Source organism: Schistocerca piceifrons, chromosome 5, assembly GCF_021461385.2.
Source record: "Schistocerca piceifrons isolate TAMUIC-IGC-003096 chromosome 5, iqSchPice1.1, whole genome shotgun sequence".
Taxonomy (NCBI): Eukaryota; Metazoa; Arthropoda; class Insecta; order Orthoptera; family Acrididae; genus Schistocerca; species Schistocerca piceifrons.
In genome coordinates this window covers 391,435,568-391,455,252 of record NC_060142.1, presented here as the reverse complement: position 1 = coordinate 391,455,252, position 19,685 = coordinate 391,435,568, and positions in this window count along the sequence as shown.

The window sequence follows — 19,685 nt, the reverse complement described above, 5'->3', positions numbered from 1 at the left end:
GATTTGTTGCTTTAAATCTCGTTAGCGGTATAAGAAATATAAAACCTATCTATCAGTAAGTCAGTGGGAACTTACCATCCACTGTCTTTACCAACAAAGACGATTCTGGCAGAGCTTTCTAATCTTGGAAAACACTATTCAACAGCAGCCTTCGCCGCTAAAGACATAGAGGTGACAAAAGTTATGGGGTACCTCCCAATATCGTGTCAGACGTTCTTTTGTCCAGCGTAGTGCAGCAACTAGACGTGGCAAGGACACAGTAAATCGCTGGAACTCCCTTTCAGAAATATTGTGCGATGTTGCCTCTACAGCCGTCCATAATTGCGAAAGCGTTGTCGATGCAGGATTTTGAACACGAACTGGCCTATCGATTTTGTCCACAATGTTAGACGGGATTCATGTCTGGCAATCTGGGTGGCCAAATTATTCGCTCAAATTTTCCAGAATGTTCTACAAACCAGTCGCGAACAACTGTGGCCCGAGGCATGGCGCATTGTCATCCATAAAACTTTCATCGTTGTTTGGGAACATAAAGTCCATAAATGCCTGCAAGTGGTCTCTAAATAGCCGATCTTAACCATTTCCAGTCAATTATTGGTTCAGTTGGACCAGACGACCCAGTTCATCCCATGTAAACACAGCCCACACCATTACGGAGCCACCACCAGTTTGCACAGTGCCTTGTTGACAGCCTGGGTCCATGGCATCGCGGAGTCTGCGCCACACACGAACCCTACCATCTGAAATCGGAAGTCATCTGACCAGGCCATGGTTTTCCACTCGCGTAGGGTCAATCTATATTGTCACGAGACCAGGAGACGCGCTGCGGGCGATTTCGTGCTGTTAGTAAAGGAGAGCGTGTCAGTCGTCTGCTGTCATAGCCCACTAACGTCACATTTCGCCGCATTGCCCTCAGGGAAACGTTCTTCGTCTGTCCTACACTGATTCTGCGGTAATTTCACGCAGTATTATTTGTGTGTTAGCACTGACAACGCAAACGCCACTGCTCTTGATCGTTAAGTGAAGACCGTCGGCCACTGCGTTATCCGTGGTGACAGGTAATGCCTGAAATTTTATATTCTCAACACACTGTAGACAGTGTCGATTTCGGAATATTGAATTACTTAACGATTTCGGAAATGAAATGTCCCATGTGTCTAGCTCCAACTACCATTCCGCGTTCAAAGTTCATTAATTACCGTCGAGCAGTCAAAATCTTGGCGGAAACTTTTACACATGGATCACATGAGCGCAAATGACGGCTCCGCCAGTGCGCTCCCCTTTTATACCTTGTGTACGCGATAGTACCACCACCTGTATATGAGGGTACCGGTATCCCATGTCACTTGTCACCTCAGAGTCAGGCTTAATGAGCACTAGGTGCTTATCTTACGTTACTACTGTACTTAGTTAGCACGGCTCCTGCGGATTCTGTCGACGCTACTTGCTCGGCAGTCGTGCTCTCCTGGCGCACAGCGCTCAGTCGCAGCCCGCCTGGGCTCTTGCGCACGCGGGCTAACGATGTTTGCTCAGCTGACCAATTAGCCCGGCGTAGCTCTCTGCCCACGCGACCGACGACTCTCGTGTCTGCGACGACAGCTGTGCCTTCTTTCGCTGTCTATAAATACGGTTACAGCTTCCTCACGCTTGTAAATTGGCCTTGCGTTTTGCTAGACCTATCTCTCTCTCTCTCTCTCTCTCTCTGTGTATGTGTGTGTGTGTGTGTGTGTGTGTGTGTGTGTGTGGGTGGGTGTGTGCGTGCGTGCGTGTGTGTGTATGCACTGAGGTGACAGAAGTTATGGGTTAGCAATATGCACACATACAGATGGCGGTAGTATCGCGTGCACAAATTAGAGGGTGTTTCAAAATGAATATACGTTCAAGAATCACGAAAGAAGGTTGTATACATGGAAGAAGCCTGGAGATACCAGAAGGTATCAGATAGATTATATAATGGTAAGACAGAGATTTAGGAACCAGGTTTTAAATTGTAAGACATTTCCCGGGGCAGATGTGGACTCGGGCCACAATCTATTGGTTATGAACTGTAGATTAAAACTGAAGAAAATGCAAAAAGGTGGGAATTTAAGGAGATGGGACCTGGATAAACTGACTAAACCAGAGGTTGTACAGAGTTTCAGGGAGAGCATGAGGGAACAATTGACAGGAATGTGGGAAGGAAATACAGTAGAAGAAGAATGGGTAACTTTGAGGGATGAAATAGTGAAGGCAGCAGAGGATCAAGTAGGTAAAAAGACGAAGGCTAGTAGAAATCCTTGGGTAACAGAAGAAATATTGAATTTAATTGATGAAAGCAGAAAATATAAAAATGCAGTAAACGAAACAGGCAAAAGGGAATACAAACGTCTCAAAACTGAGATCGACAGGAAGTGCGAAATGGCTAAGCAAGGATGGCTAGAGGACAAATGTAAGGATGTAGAGGCTTATCTCACTAGGGGTAAGATAGATACTACCTGCAGGAAAATTAAAGAGACCTTTGGAGATAAGAGAACGACTTGTATGAATATCAAGAGCTCAGATTGAAACCCAGTTCTAAGCAAAGAAGGGAAAGCAGAAAGGTGGATGGAGTATACAGAGGGTCTATACAAGAGCGATGTACTTGAGGACAATATTATGGAAATGGAAAAGGATGTAGATGAAATGGGAGATATGATACTGCGTGAAGAGTTTGACAGAGTCGAAACAAGGCCCCGGGAGTAGATAACATTCCATTAGAACTACTGACAGCCTTGGGAGAGCCAGTCCTGACAAAACTCTACCACCTGGTGAGCAAGATGTATGAGACAGGCGAAATACCCTCAGACTTCAAGAAGAAAATAATAATTCCAATCTCAAAGAAAGCAGTCGTTGACAGATGTGAAAATTACCTAACTATCAGTTTAATAAGTCACAGCTGCAAAATGCTAACGCGAATTCTTTACAGACGAATGGAAAAACTAGTAGAAGCCGACCTCGGGGAAGATCAGTTTGGATTTCGTAGAAATGTTGCAACACGTGAGGCAATACTGACCCTACGACTTATCTTAGAAGCTAGATTAAGGAAAGGCAAACCTACGTTTCTAGCATTTGTGGACATAGAGGAAGCTTTTGACAATGTTGACTGGAATACTCTTTTTCAAATTCTGAAGGTGGCAGGGGTAAAATACAGGGAGCGAAAGGCTATTTACCTTGTACAGAAACCAGATGGCAGTTATAAGAGTCGAGGGACATGAAAGGGAAGCAGTGATTGGGAAGGGAGTGAGACAGGGTTGTAGCCTATCCCCGATGTTATTCAATCTGTATATTGAGCAGGTAATGAAGGAAACAAAAGAAAAATTCGGAGTAGGTATTAAAATCCATGGAGAAGAAATAAAAACTTTGAGATTCGCCGATGACATTGTAATTCTGTCAGAGACAGCAAAGGACTTGGAAGAGCAGTTGAACGGAATCGACAGTGTATTGAACGGAGGATATAAGATGAACATCAACAAAAGCAAAACGAGGATAATGGAATTTAGTCGAATTAAGATGGATGATGCTGAGGGAATTAAATTAGGAAATGGGACACTTAAAGTAGAAAAGGAGTTTTGCTATTTGGGGAGCAAAATAACTGATGATGGTCGAAGTAGAGAGGATATAAAATGTAGACTGGCAATGGCAAGGAAAGCGTTTCTCAAGAAGAGAAATTTGTTAACATCGAGTATAGATTTAAGTGTCAGGAAGTCGTTTCTGAAAGTATTTGTATGGAGTGTAGCCATGTGTGGAAGTGAAAGATGGACGATAAATAGTTTGGACAAGAAGTGAATAGAAGCTTTCGAAATGTGGTGCTAGGGAAGAATGCTGAAGATTAGATGGGTAGATCATATAACTAATGAGGAGGTATTGAACAGGATTGGAGAGAAATTTGTGGCACAACTTGACTAGAAGAAGGGATCGATTGGTAGGGCATGTTCTGAGGCATCAAGGGATCACCAATTTAGTACTGGAGGGCAGCGTGGAGGTTAAAAATCGTAGAGGGAGACCAAGAGATGAATACACCAAGCAGATTCAGAAGGCTGTAGGTTGCAGTAGGTACTGGGATATGAAGAAGCTTTCACAGGATAGAGTAGCATGGAGAGCTGCATCAAATTCCCGTATAGACAGTTTTGTTGTGTAATAAGTAACTTGAGACGCCCTGCTAAACCCGCAGGACAGGACAGGTAGTTTAAGTTGTGGAAAGAGGTCAAAATAAGCGGCTGTCAGTTACACTCGAACATACAAGTACAAACAACAAGAGCAAACAAGAAAAGGCAGTCCACCCGAGGGTCAGCCTGGAATTCAAACACTAGTGTTCGCTTAGGTGAGACAGTCAGTCAGCCCAACCATTGTCGATCCAATGACAACCCAACCGACAGACAGTCAACGGACCCACTGACATGATAATCTCCGCTTCACCCGACCAGCACGCAACAGGGAGTTCAATGGAACAACGTAGAAGGTATCGCCGCCCACAACCCATTATACATTGAGCTGTCAAACCACACACCGTGCTGGACAGCGACAACACGATGTACAAAATACACTGCCTCAATTTACGTCAACGACCAGGACAGGTAACCGAAACGTTAACGGCCACAAGGCAGAAGATTCCGCTGATGCACTTCAATTCAAAAAATCAAGTACAGTTAAACTCTACGAGAGGGTGGCTAAAATTTGCGAACTTGAAAACACACATCTTTGCTCGCAGGAATATCACAACAGCCGACAATGAACTCCAAACAACACAATGAGAACAGTCGTGACTTGCTGATAGATTAAGTCAGAACTCAACATTCATGTCCAGGATCGGTGAGCCACGAACCCTGTAGCAACGGAAATTGCACCACACACTCCGCACATAGAGGCCGCCAGTGAGCCCGGCCAAACTACGCGCCACAGAGATTTCCTCGCTGCTCCACGCAAACCGACCAACTGCCAGACCCGGAAACGGTGAAAGGACCAAATATACATCGGCCGATGAGACGAGCAACCGAACGACCAACCAACGGTCGTTCCACTCCAATTTCACTCCATCGGACGGTTCATGTGTGTCGCCAGCGGTCGGCAAGCACTGGCTGTCAGTGCCTCACCGGCGCCCCGTCCCAGACTTCACTGCTGCTGCGTCCCGAGGGCACTGCTGGCCCGTCCCGAACTGACTGCCAGACACACGACGACCAGGAAATACTATCGGTCGCTCCAGAAATGTTGCGACAGTGCACTTATCGATATGTGCTGCTGCTGCCGCTCACGGGCAAGTAAGGCAGAAAGTTAGTGACGCCAATACATGGAATAAACGCGAGCCGTGCACGGCTCATTACTTGTTAATTATTATGACTTGATGTTATGTATATTAAAGTACATTTTATTTCTAAGATGAAACGTACCCGAAGGACAATAAAGTCTCCCACTGACTGAAACTTTCCCTCACGCCAAGTTCAGCTGTCTTTACTCTCAATCATAGTGAAGTGGGTAGCCTCCCTATCTCTTCTGACACGCACAGCCATATCAGTGAATGGAACTCTGTACTGAAATTAGATTATGAACTGTAACGTGGGATAAACGCCACAATATGATATCGGTGAAATGCTTCTCGGTTTACAACTGTGAGGTAGTGTCAAAAACCGCCATGCAGCCAGCAGTCGATGGGAATGACAATCGTTGATAGTCTCGGCCTTTCGACCCTACGACCCAGCTGAAAATCTGCGAGACACTCATCTCTCATCTTGTATAATGTTGGGTGATAACATCAGATAATTTGAGAGGGTTGTCGACAGTCTTTTATTCCTCCTACCATCAACGAGAGGAATACGAAAGAGCTGAGGGAAGCGGAGAGGACGGTGGGCAGGAGGGGGTAGATACTGGTACGCCATGCAGCCTCTGTGACACGCCTTACGGTCTACTGTGAAACAGAGATGTGGATATAACCGTAGAATCGATTCTTCTCTCTCTTTTGTGCAGGCTTGGAATCACGATACGTCGACAACCGGAACGGATGGATAACCACGGTAACTGAGTTTCGTCACCAACTGTCAATCTCATACAGACTTGCACCTAAAGTACTCAGAGCATCAACACCGTAGGAGCAGGTCTCGTAAGGCCCTAACGGTACTGACAGACCGTCGTGTCATCTTCAGTCTACATGCGTCACTGGATGCGGGCGTGAAGAGGCATACGGTCAGCTCACCACTTTCCCTTTCGTTGTTAGTTTTCGTGGCTGGAGCCGCTACTTCTCAATCAAGTAGCTCGTCAGTTTACCTCACAAGGGCTGAGTGCGCCCCGCTTGCCAACAGCTCGCGGCGGACTGGACGGTCACCCGTCCACCAAGTGCTAGCCCAGCCCGACAGCACTCAACTTCGGTGATTTGACAGCAGCCAGTGTTACCACTGCAGCAAGGCCGTTGGCCCATTCCTTTCAAACAGGATACACACACAAAAAGCTATTCAAAAACGTTTTCACGTGGCGTAGGCAGTAAGAGTGTATTCTACAGACAGGAAAAAATATATTACATCTTTTTTTCAAGTTACTGGGACATTACTAACAAAACTTAGGTTAAAAAATAAAGAACATAGAAAATATGAAAGCATAGGACAGGCATCGGAAATATGATGTGAAACTTCGATATTTTTCCATGCAAACAACAGTTTCACAGTTATGAATTTTTACTTATTTTTTGGCTTCTAGTTTCCCAAGCGGTTATTATCGTTGAACCCCGGTATGGGAAATCTTTGCTGACCCTCAGGCGTGATTCACATGCTTACCTAAGCTCGCGGGCCGCCTCATTACATTACGCGACAGCAGCGCTACAAGCACATGAAGTCAAAACTGTAACGTCAGTGACGTTGATGTTTTCGAGGTAGCGAACCGATATGAATTGGACCCATTAACTGAACAAATTATGCCTCAAAAGACTTGTTCTCAAGAGCAGGTTCATTTTATGTTCATATATGTTTCATATTTGCTACATTACGTATAAAAAAAAATTTCAGATTATAGAAAATCAATCAAGTCAACGTTCGAATGTAGGCGGAAGTAGCCGGTTCCTGACGGACATGCGCTCTGTGCGGGCAAGTGAGAAAAATGTTATTTGTGATCATTAAGCAGTTCAGCCTACTCAGCGATGTTACATCGTAACTCGTACTGAACGAACAAGTTTATAATTTCGTAGTCAAAAAGTGAGATAAATGTCAAAAGAGTCTCGGCCAGCGTTTGATGTTATATTAAATGAGTCTTAAGAACAGACAGCGGAGCGCGATATTGTGATTAGGCACACAGATCGTGTCATTGACTTAGGGATGTTTACTGGCTCTCCGTCCGCCTGCTTAGCTGATCCGCAAACAGTCGTCATGGCCCACAGTTTCCAGGCGGCGTACGGACAATTTGTGAGTGCAGGCCATATATTCAAAGTTCGTTACACTACTTTAACGAGGTCTCCACTGGCAGGGGGCCTGGGTTTGCCTCACGCCCACAACCGCGTGTGGGCATTGCACCAACGGACGATGCGGCTCGCATGGACCGCGGCCAACAACAGCTTGACGGGGACGCTGCTACAGATCGTCGCGCCGCGAGATCTTCGTCCACCGGTCGCCGTGGGACACGTAGCTACGTCTCTTGCCCACATCCGCGATTTCCTGGTCGCACTGACCTACATGACCGAGGATCTACCGGCGACGAGGGCGCCGGGCACGAGAGATTACTAAAGCATCTATCGAGCACGGCAACCCCCTAACAACGTCGAACAACAACACCCAACCACCCGCGGATCGGGGTGTGGCGAGCGGTCTACAATCCATAACTGCCAACGTACGCTAGCTCATTATAGTATGTGGTGGTGAACGGCAAATTAGCCACACGTCAGCGCCTCCATTCCATCCATCTCACTGACAACCCTTTGTGTCCGCACTGAGGAGTCGTCGCTTCGGACGCGCAACGCTTGACATGTGCTGTGACAGGCAGATGCTGGGATCTTGCACAATGTATGCTGGCGCTCCTGTTACGACAACAGCCAGAGTCCATCACGCCGGACGAACTCCTACACCCAGATACCGTTTACTTTCCCACTACCAGAACGAACACCGTCAACATGCTGAACGGCATGGTGCTGTATAACAATTTGCAAGCCGCACCCGAAAGCGCTCTGGCCTTGTGGGTCCACCCGACGACGAGGCGTTCCGCCACCAAGCATTGTACCGCACACGACCATCAAACTATTACAGCGCCATCTACCACAATGCGAAAGAAGTGGTCCAACTAAAACAATCATATTTCTTTACGTATTACACGAATATGGAATAAAAAGTGGGTGTTCCTATTAAAAAGAAAACATAATTGATATCCGTTTGACCCATGGTAGGGCCATCTAGCGGGCCAACCATAGCGCTATCTGGTTTCCCCCTTCTAGCTAGACAAGTGTCGTGCTTTGTAGTTTTTTCGTTTGACGCTTATATCGTGAGATGTTTGGCTCGGTCACGATCAATGTAATACCCCGTATATATATATATATATATATATATATATATATATATATATATATATATTCAGTCAATTCCACACTGGGAGAAAGAAATGATGATGAGGACAACACAAGACCCAGTCGACGAGCGGTGGAAATCCCCATTACGGGTGGGTGGCAGTCAAACTCGGGCCCGCTGCATGGTAGGCAAACACGTTACAATTTTTTTAATGTACTGAGAGAAGGGTCGGGGGCAAAGAGAGCAGGGGCGTCTTCCGAGGCCTGACCTCAGTGCCCCATTCCCGCCCTCCCAGAGCCGAGGAAGGAAAGGGGTTTGACAGGATCAAGAGAACTTTATTGGATCAAATTCATTTATATGTATAGTCTTAGAACTACTTAAACCTAACTAACATAAGGACATCACACACATGCATGCCCGAGGCAGGATTCGAACCTGCGACCGTAGCAGCAGCGCGGTTCCGACTAAAGCGCCTAGAACCGCTCGGTCACATCGGCCGGTAACGTCCAAGTAAATTAAAAATAAAATAAAGTTAAAGATGAAGTTACGGTATATCGACAACAGCTGAAACAAGTAATGGTATGATAAAAAATATTATGTTAAGTTTAATTTATTGTAAATAATGATTAAAAGCTTTGAATTTGCTGTAATGATATTTAACAGAGATATCACCGAAGGCTCTCTACATAGTAATAATAAGTGACTTTGAAGATACGTGTTTTGACCCTATTATCTTTCTGGATGTTCGTCTGCCCCTGTTATATCATAATCAGTCTACCACGTAATTAGAATTACATCGAATTTGCGTCTTTAACATTTAATAAGACAAGATTAATGAGTCCATTTAGATCTTTAAATAGCAACAACTGAATGACCCAGAAACATGATTTACCTTGCATTTTAATCGTTTCTCAGATTTAGCCCGCCCTACAAGAGGCTTTTTACATCAGTGCCTGCGCTAACCTAACTGTATAGCCTCAATCTAAAGTCATGTACAGAATAATAGTCGTACAGAGCGACGACCGATCTCGTGCAGTTCACTACGATGCCTACGCTAGAAGAAGAACAAAGAGGAGAAAGTGAAAACTGAACATCGAGTAAAAAAATGATGAATGTTATTCGAGCAGTGATTACGTTTAAACTGCCCATATGCCCTCCCACTCTGAACGTAGAGAAAAGTTTAATTACTTTTAGTGTTGATATAACACACGACCTATGAAGAAGAATACGAGTGAGGACAACGACGCCTCTTTAGAAGACACGAGGTAGGTAAATGACTCTTCGAACAATCAGCGAAGCACCAAGTACATACTGCTAGCACTTCTGCTCTCACAGCTTATCCAACGTAGCCATCATATGCAGCTTCACATAGAGAGCACCTTTACGGAAGTGCCGTATTCAAATGATTCAAATGGCTCTAAGCACTATGCGACTTAATATCTGAGGTCATCAGTGCCCTAGACATAGAACTACTTAAACCTAACTAACCTAAGGATATCACACACATCCATGCCCGAGGCAGGATTCGAACCTGCCACCGTAGCAGCCGCGTGGTTCCGGACTGAAGCGCCTAGAACCGCTCGTCCACAACGGCCGGCAAGTACCGTATTCGTATGCACTAACATATCACAGTAGAAAGACCCCACTTTTTACAAGTTCAGCAATGGCAACCACACGCCGAGAAAAGTCTACATTCACATGTTACTCTAGATACTTGTGGGGGAGAAAATACGTGTTGACGTCTCTTGGATCGTGATCTCTTTGTTTTCTAAGGTTCCATCCCTGAGTCGGTAAAAACGGAACGCTTATAGGGTCACACTGACGCTTGTCTGTCTGTTAAAAATCCCTTTTCGCTGGAACGGTAGACGTATCACGCTGAAATTTATGTCGAATACTTCGGTCTGTCGCCCCTAGGTGGTGTAATAAATGTAAGCTTCTAAGTCAATGCAGACAAAAGATATGGCCATTTATGTCTCACATTTTTATACTCGAAAACTCATTCCTCAATGCCTATACGGCACTTCCCGTTGATCTAGAGTCATGAAATTAGTCAAGATGCCAGATTTCACAATGAAGCTAAAGGAAACAATCTGAAAACTATTAATTTGTAACTATATTACACGACAAATATATTTTTTTTATCATTTGTTATCCGACTGTGTGTCTGTCCGACTGATAAGCCCCTTTTTCTCAGGAAAAGGTTGACATACCACGCTGAAATTCATGTCTCATATTAAGGTCTATGGTCCCTTGCCAGTGTAAAAACGTTAAGCTTCTAAGTCAATGTAATCAAAATATACGCCCATTTACGTCACATGTTTTACACTGCCAAGCTCACTCAACAAAACGAATAAAGTACATCCCGTTGATCTACAATTATGATACATGGGAAGAGCAAGGTTTCACAGTACAAGCAAAGAAGAAAAAAAGCAAAATTGTTAATATGTAATTACATAACATGAAAAAATATTTTTTGTCATTTTTTATCCGACAGTCTATCTGTCCAGTAAAGACATCTTTGGAATTTTTTTTGGAATTTGGTGATAAGTTCCTATGAGACCAAACTGCTGGGGTCATCGGTCCCTAGGCTTACACACTGCTACGTACGCTAAAGACAACACATGCACCTATGCACGAGGGAGGACTCGAACCTCCGACGGGGGGAGCCGCACGAACCATGGCAAGGTGCCCGAGACAGCGCGGCTACCCCACGCGGCAAAAGACACTTTCTTGCCAGGATCAGATAGACATATATTGTCTGTATCGACATCACAGCAGTCGAAAATCGTCGAGATTCTCGATTCCTGTAACGGATAAACTATTTGTATACATTATTAAATTTATACAGAATCCACGGTGCGCGAATGCTAATCGCAGTTATCCAGATTTTTTTTTTTTTGGGGGGGGGGGGGGGGGGAGAGTAATGATATAAAACGGCTTTTATAGCGTCTCCCAGTCTAGTTGGTTCTGCATTTCTGTGCCAATTTCTTGCTGACTAAACCAATCGACAACGAATATTCTCACCATTTTCATGACCGTACCAACTGGCAATTTCAGCAGTATTCCTTAATTGGACTATTGGTGTGGGTCTCTTACGGTCGTCACAACCGATCTACTCCCTATTAATTACCGCCACGTCTCTAATAATCTCACCGAAGAAGAGACGCCAAAATTCAAACTATCTTGAAACTTCTGACACATTAAAAATTGTATGGCAGGCCACGAATAACAATTAGTTCCATATGATTATCCACAACGCTCTACCTTAGAGCCATAGTTTTTTTTCGTTGTGTACTTTAATGACCTTTCAACAGTAATATCAGTAGATGGTGAGCTTGCTTTGTTTACTGACGATATAATCATTGCGATAAGTAGCAAAACAAGTACAGTTTCAGAGAGCATAATATTTTTATTTACATTAATACCGTGTTTCTAGCCAATTTACTGTCATTAAACTTTTAGAAAACTCACCATATGCTGTACGTTCCCTGATTTTTCCCTTCATCTATGTGGAATGAAGCACATCTTGGATGACCTATTGTCGATGGTACCCTAAATTCCAACCTACCTTCCTTCCTTCATGAGAGGAAAGAGAGACGAATAATTCAAGCATAACTTTCTCTCGTATTTTAGCAGTACACGAATTAGGATCCTACATCCATACAACAGATTATGTGCTACTAAGAAATTATACGTATGTCGAAAAGCACACAGCCGAAACTTTTTCAAAGAATCTCAGAACTCGCGTAAAATGCTGCAATTCCACGCGACTCCGTTTCAGGCGGTTCGAAACACTGACTCGCTTAACGCCTTTCACGCAACGAAAATATTCCACTGGTTGCCACCGGCAGCGGAACGCGACGTAAAATATTTTTCAGACTGAGAATGGAAGACAAAGTTTACGCGTTCCCTTTCGGATAAAAGAAAAAAAGGCGGTACACAGCGCATAACAGGAATTGAGATTACGAGGACGCTCGGAGGAACTTTATACTTTTAATAGAGGAGAGTGTGGTGGCACGCAGACGGGCGTTCGTCGAGCAGTTTGCGTGTTTATTCGTGCGAATTTTCTCCCTCCGAGAGTACGGGCTCTGGGAAGTCAGATGTATGCTGAGGAGGGGGAAGAGTGGGGGCTAGGGGGGAGGTGGGATACAGATGCTGCGTCTGGGGTTCCCCGTCACCCAGCGAATGTAAAGAATGACGTAATTCTAAGCCAAATACGTGCAGTAGCGCACTTCAATTAAATCTGCGAGCCGCAGAGGGAAGAGAATTAATGCGCGCGAGAAAATCGACGGGTAAAAGCCGCTGGAGAAAGTTGGGGAATTTATTCAGGAAACTTGAATGTCAGCGGCGGGTTGGGAGTGGTCGTGTGGACGAGTCGGCAAGAGGTGCGACGGAAGCGCCATCTGGGCGGGCGCGGCGCGAACCTCGCAGGGCCGCTGACGTCCGGCGCCTGTTGCCGTCCCTTCCTCTCCCTCCCGCTCCTTTGTTGTCGTTCCTCGCTATTCCGTTTCGTTATCTCCTTCTGTCACTCCATTTCCCCTCCTCACGCCGCCTTCCCTTCGCTGTTCCACGTCAGACGTCTCCTAGCAGCCCGGTCGCTCCTCGGACGAAATTCCTGCCAATTTCCCGAGGAAAAATATTATATTTCCCCGTCACAATGAAATCCTCGTGCCAACTCCACCGTAATTTCTCCAGTCTGTATATAAACATCCCATTCAGTACCGTTTGGCGCTATTCAAACGTTTTGTTTGAGATGTTCCCGGAATTCCAGACAGCGTCTCTGTCGTGGCTGCAGTTGCTGCTCCCCCCCCCCCCCTCTTCCCCCTGTCGCCCCATCCTCCATCTGTTTTCCTCCGCCAGCTCATCTCTCTGAAGGACCCAAATGGTATCTTATCCGTAACACACTTCAATGCTTTCAAAGAAGTTTCTCAGAAGAATATAGCAGTAAATGGCTATGCCTGAAAGAAGTGCACATTTTCATAGCTTCACAAATGCTAATATTCTTTACAAAATGAAAAATTTAATGTTTAATTTTACTGTCAACTAAAAATGGGATGGCTGCAAAGCTGCGCTAGAAGGCATTCGCATAAAATACTGTTTTATTTGTCAGAGATGTTGCTTTAAATTAACATGCGGCATCATCAATACCGTCTTCGATGTAAGACGTCCCATCTACAAAGTGAAAAATTATTGTGTATTTAAAAATATTGAAATTAAGTTCATAATCTTAGAATAATTGAATTTACAAACACTCACACCAATTTAAACCGAATTCAATGTAAACTATCTTATTCCTAAATACCCCATATTTTTTCCGATCCTTGGCTATGAAACCCTATTTTTCAACGTAACCTCCATTGCATACTATGGACATAAGCCACCTTAATGTCAGGACCTCCACACGAAATGTTCCGAGACTCATTTTATTGGAAATGTATTCGCAATTGTGGTTCAAAAATGGTTCAAAAGGCTCTGAGCACCATGGGACTTAACTTCTAAGGTCAGCAGTCCCCTAGAACTTAGAACTACTTAAACCTAAGTAATCTAAGGACATCACACACATCCATGCCCGACGCAGGATTCGAACCTGCGACCGTAGCGGTTGCACGGTTCCAGACTGAAGCGCCTAGAACCGCTCGGCCACGCCGGCCGGCCGCAATTGTGAATATGAACTACCATCAGCTCTATATTGGAACGTCGACAGTGAAAATTTGTACCCCGACTAGGACTCGAACCTAGATTCTCCGCATTACACGACCGATCGTCTTAATCGCTTCAGTTATCAACGCACGTATTTTGTCCAGACCCAAACTTCCATATGTCATCCATGTGTCACAACTTGCGCTCGTACATTACGTTTATTCCATCCCAGGAGAGTCAAGGGCTAGAAAAGTTAACACGAAATGCAAAAGAGCTGTGCATGTGTTATTAAGAAGTACGATGCATGCATGCATCCCGAAGGAAAATTGCACCGCTCTTGTTAATAACCCAGGCACTGCTGTTTCGTACTGATTTTATTCCTGGCTTACAAGCGACGTCAGCGCAGTGACTGCGGTAGCAACTTGGTCTAACAACTATAAACAACAGTTGTGCTTTCGACCACTCAGTGAGCAGACAGCGCTAAGTAGTGAACGTGCAGCCGTAGTGTACTTCGCAAATTGCAGTGGAGAAATATCTCTAAATCAAGTGTTCAAGATATGCTGCAGAATGTTCTGAAGACAAATTTTTTCACCGAGCGAGGTGGCGCAGTGGTTAGCACACTGGACTCGCATTCGGGAGGACGACGGCTCAATCCAGCGTCCGGCCATCCTGATTTAGGTTTTCCATGATTTCCCTAAATCGCTCCAGGCAAATGGCGGGATGGTTCCTTTGAAAGGGCACAGCCGCCTTCATTTCCCATCCTTCCCTAATCCGATGAGACCGATGACCTCGCTGTTTGGCCTCTTCCCGCCAAACAACCAAACCAACAAATTTTTTCACATACACCTGACCTCCCGCACAAAGACAATGGCAACTGGACGCCTGCCGCGACTTGACTGAAATAGAAAACGCGGACAGTCTTATCCCGGAAAATATCAAGACTGATGCTGAGACTTGGTATTATCAATACGAACCTACCACAAAACGATGAAGTGCAGAAATTCACATGAAACAGCTGTGAAATGACGACATAACTTACAATCAAGCCAGCGTGAGCAATATCCCAAAGGAGGGGAGTTTCACATGGTTGTAAGAACGTTCTGTGCGTTGCACTCAAGTGGGTGGAGACTACGCAGACCACCTAAAGAACTAACAGAGCCATCTTAATTTTTCTCTATATCTTACTAACGCAGTCGCGAAATTGTTTTGGACTGAATGGATATGCCGCCATGGTACCGCTATACTGGTCTACGTCTCAGTTAAGTCCTTGTTGCATCAATTACTTCCTTATGATTGTTACAGTGCTTTCCATGGAGTCTATGCTTCAATGGGCCAAAGGGATGGAAGTCTGAAAGCGAGAGATACGGCCTGTATGGCGTACGGGGAAAAACGGTCCACCGAAGTTTCGTGATGTCGTCTCGGGTGCGCAGACTTATGCGTGGCCTTGCATTATCGTGGCCACGAACAGCCTGTCATCGTTTCTTTCCTACGAGTCTAACAGTATACTTCATAATTTGACCGTGATGGAGGAAATCGTACAGAATAGCCTCTTCAGGTTCTCAGAAGACTTAAACAGCTGAGGGTACTTCTTTGAACTACTTCTTCTTCGGAGGCATTGCGTCGTATCACTCCACGGATTGCCGTTTTGTTTCAGGCTCAAAGTGATGAGTCCATATTTCATCGCCAGTGACAAGGTTTCACAATAAATCGCCACCATCAGCCACATAACAAGCAAGTAATTCGGCAGCAGTCATTTTCATTTCTCTTTATGCTCACAGATTAGGCCTCGAGCACAAATCTAGCAATAATGTAACTGGCTAACAAGGGTGTCGGCACTGCCAAAAGAGATGTCCAGTTGATCACTGAGTTGCTCGATTTAAATTCGTCGATCACTCCGAATAAGTATGTCCGCACTTTGCAGAACTGCGGGCGTCACTGGTGTGTGTGGCCGGCTTGCGCGTGGGAGACCAGAGTTCCTTCTGAAACTTTGTAGCAGACTGAAACTGTGTGCCGGACCGAGACTCGAACTCCGGACCTTTGCCTTTCGCGGACAAGTGCTCTACCATCTGAGCTACCCAAGCACGACTCATAGCCCGTCCTCACAGCTTCAATTCTGCCAGTACCTCGTCTTCTACTTTTTCCAAACTTCACAGAAGCTCTTATATGAACGTTGCAGAACTAGCACTCCTGGAAGAGAGGATATTGCGGAGACATAGCTTAGCCACAAGCTGGGGGTGTTTCCATATTGAGAAATCCTTTCTTCCAGGAGTGCTAGTACTGTAAGGTTCGCAGAAGAGCTTCTATGAAGTCTGGAAAGTAGGAGATGAGGTACTGACAGAATTGAAGATGTGAGGGCCGGTCGCAGGTTCGAATCCTGCCTCGGGCATGGATGTGTGTGATGTCCTTACCTTAGTTAGGTTTAAGTAGTTCTACGTTCTAGGGGACTGATGACCTCAGCAGTTAAGTCCCATAGTGCTCAGAGCCATTTGTACCATTTTTTTGAGGGCCAGTCGTGAGTCGTGCTTGGGTAGCTCAGATGGTGGTGCACTTGCCCGCGAAAGGCGAAGGCCCCGAGTTCGAGTCTCGGTCCGGCACACAGGTTTAGTCTGCCAGAAAGTTTCATATCAGCGCACACTCCGCTGCAGAGTGAAAATCTCATTCTAGAAACATCCCCCATGCTGTGGCTAAGTCATGTCTCCGCAATATCCTTTCTTCCAGGAGTGCTAGTTCTGCCAGGTTCGCAGAAGAGCTTCTGTGACGTTTGGAAGGTAGGAGACGAGGTACTGGCAGAATTGAAGCTGTGAGGACGGGTCGTGAGTCGTGCTTGGGTAGCTCAGTTGGTAGAGCACTTGCCCGCGAAAGGCGAAGGCCCCGAGTTCGAGTCTCGGTACGGCACTCAGTTTTAGTCTGCCAGAAAGTTTCATATCAGTGCACACTCAGGATGCATAGTTAAAATCTCCTTCTAGAGTTCCTTCTCCCTGTTGTGTTCACGACAGACGCTTCGCCCAGCGAGTTGCCGTGCTTTTATTCAGTCTCCGATGTGTGTGGACGTTCTATAGACGCCTGTGAACATTCGTGACCGGCTAGTTTTCCGTTAAAAGAAATCCAGTAACTGCTCTTTGCTTAGAGCGCACCACAGTTGCAGACGCCCGTTCGAAGTCTGTCCAAAACTCGTGCTGCAAAGTTGAGGATTTAGCAGGAAAATTTTCAGCCATTTCTTTTGTGTTGTTGGATGGATAATTCCAATAACAGCAGTCAGATATATGTTCTACGCATCTACGTAAGGATTTCAGAAAGTAAATTACACTTCTTATTCAACGCTAAGACCATTGGGCAACAAGAGCGGTGCATTGTCAGAAGAGAGTACATGTTCTGGGTTTCGTGTAGACACAGTTCTGAAGCCATACGGATAACAAGTGCAACTCAGTGTGTGACTGAAATGGCGTGGGAACTGGAAACGTAGTCCCCTGCTGAATTACGAGAGACAGTAATACACGGTGGTTACAATTAAACTTTCGCTACTTCTGCCAGTGTAGACGGATAACTATTTTCCTAAGAGTTCTCAATTTTATAGGACTGATGGTCAGACTGTGCACTGCAAGATTTACATTTTTAGTAGTGTTTGATATCACGACTTGCCATCAGACGTCGTTACTGGTATGGCGACGTACGATTTTTCTTTGAGGAACTCCGACCCCAAGAACCAGGTTTCTTTACTTTGTACGTTTTGGAGATTCCATATCAAAAGGCTTCTTCACTGTTGTGAAGGTATTCTCAAAGAAAAGAACGGAATCGGAATAACAAAACAAGTAAACCATAGTAACAATACAGTTGCTACTGCATAATCTTCAGTTCCGTGTAAGTATGTTATATTTTGTATGCCCGAAGGTAAATTAAGGTGTTAGAGTTCTGATGCATAATTGAGTCTGCATATTTACAGACAAATACGAAACAAGCTGATAATGCGGCAGGAGATTGCAAACATTTGGGAGACAATTCCATTTGCCTTACTACCATGGAAAACCTCATCAAAACCTTGGTCATAACAGGGAATTATAGCAAAACTGTTCCTAATTTAACTCTGGTACACTATGTTCCAGAATACTTAACGTGTACATAAACGTTTTTTTATGCCTCTGGGAATAGAATGGTAATGCATTCTTGTACTCGCAACATTCGGGGAAGTCTTAATCTACTACGGAATAGAGCACTACATAGCACTCCTCCATCACAATTTCTCCATCCGAAATCAACTCAGATATTTTTGTTATCACATTCTTGTCAACTTAGAGGCTTGCAATGGATGGGTTCTTTATCATGCTGTTCCTATTTTCTAAAGCTTCACAAAGTTCTTCAAAATTTCTGCGTTAAGTCATTCTCTGATCCAGGGCAGAGGGCAGTGTTAAGACACACACTTCATCTTTGTTAGTGCTCCTCAACTCATCCGCACCATCCATGCTTTCATTAGCTTAAGTTCGTCTAACTTAATGCCTTGGTGTAGAACAGCCCCCTTCTTGAATTTACAACATCATTCCAACTGTTACCAGCATTAGTCTGATGTGCGCTTTATAAGGGGTATTCAATAAGTAATGTAACACCTTTAATTCAGAATTACAAAACACCATATTATTCTTCACTCTTTTGGCTGGAGAACCCTATTTTCCAACATAATTTCATCTACATCTACATCCATACTCCGCAAACCACCTGACGGTGTGTGGCGGAGGGTACCTTGGGTACCTCTATCGGTTCTCCCTTCTATTCCAGTCTCGTATTGTTCGTGGAAAGAAGGATTGTCGGTATGCCTCTGTGTGGGCTCTAATCTCTCTGATTTTATCCTCATGGTCTCTTCGCGAGATATACATAGGAGGGAGCAATATACCGCTTGACTCCACGGTGAAGGAGTCGTTAAGTGCAACGATCTTACCACACTCTATTGGCAGTGTCCTGTATGCCCACATGGCAGAGTCTGTGCTGAATACCATGCCCAGTAGATGTGCAGACAGCAGGGCATGGGTGGGAAGAGCCGTGGTGGTGGAAGTTGTGGTCAACGCACTGTAGGGGAAATGCCGAGTGCTGGAGGCGAATTGCCATTCTAAACTGAAGCTTACACTCACAATTTTTTGTAAATATTAAGTGGGGCCGACAACACACACACTTGTGTGTTGACTGTCCAAAAAGATCTGTCACCTCTGCTTTGGTTAGTATCTAAAAAGGAATTCCGCTGAAAATGCGGCGATTTATTTTCGAATGGATTGTTAACCATTTCTAACTTTCAGAGAAGAGTCACGAGAAGCGAAATTTGAGTAAAACCTACACATTTCTCTTGTTGCCATGTTAAAACTTGCTTATTTTGCCAAAACACAGCTGAATTTAGATAGTCTCACCTCACTAACATGCTCTGCAGACGCAATTGCGAGAAAATTCTGAAACACTGGTTTATTACGTTTACTAAGTGAGAAGCTCAGGAAAAGTAAAGTCAAAAATCTTATGAAAAAGCACATCCTCTGTACAAAATAAACGTGTAAACCGATAGCATTTCTCGTTTCACCAGCTATC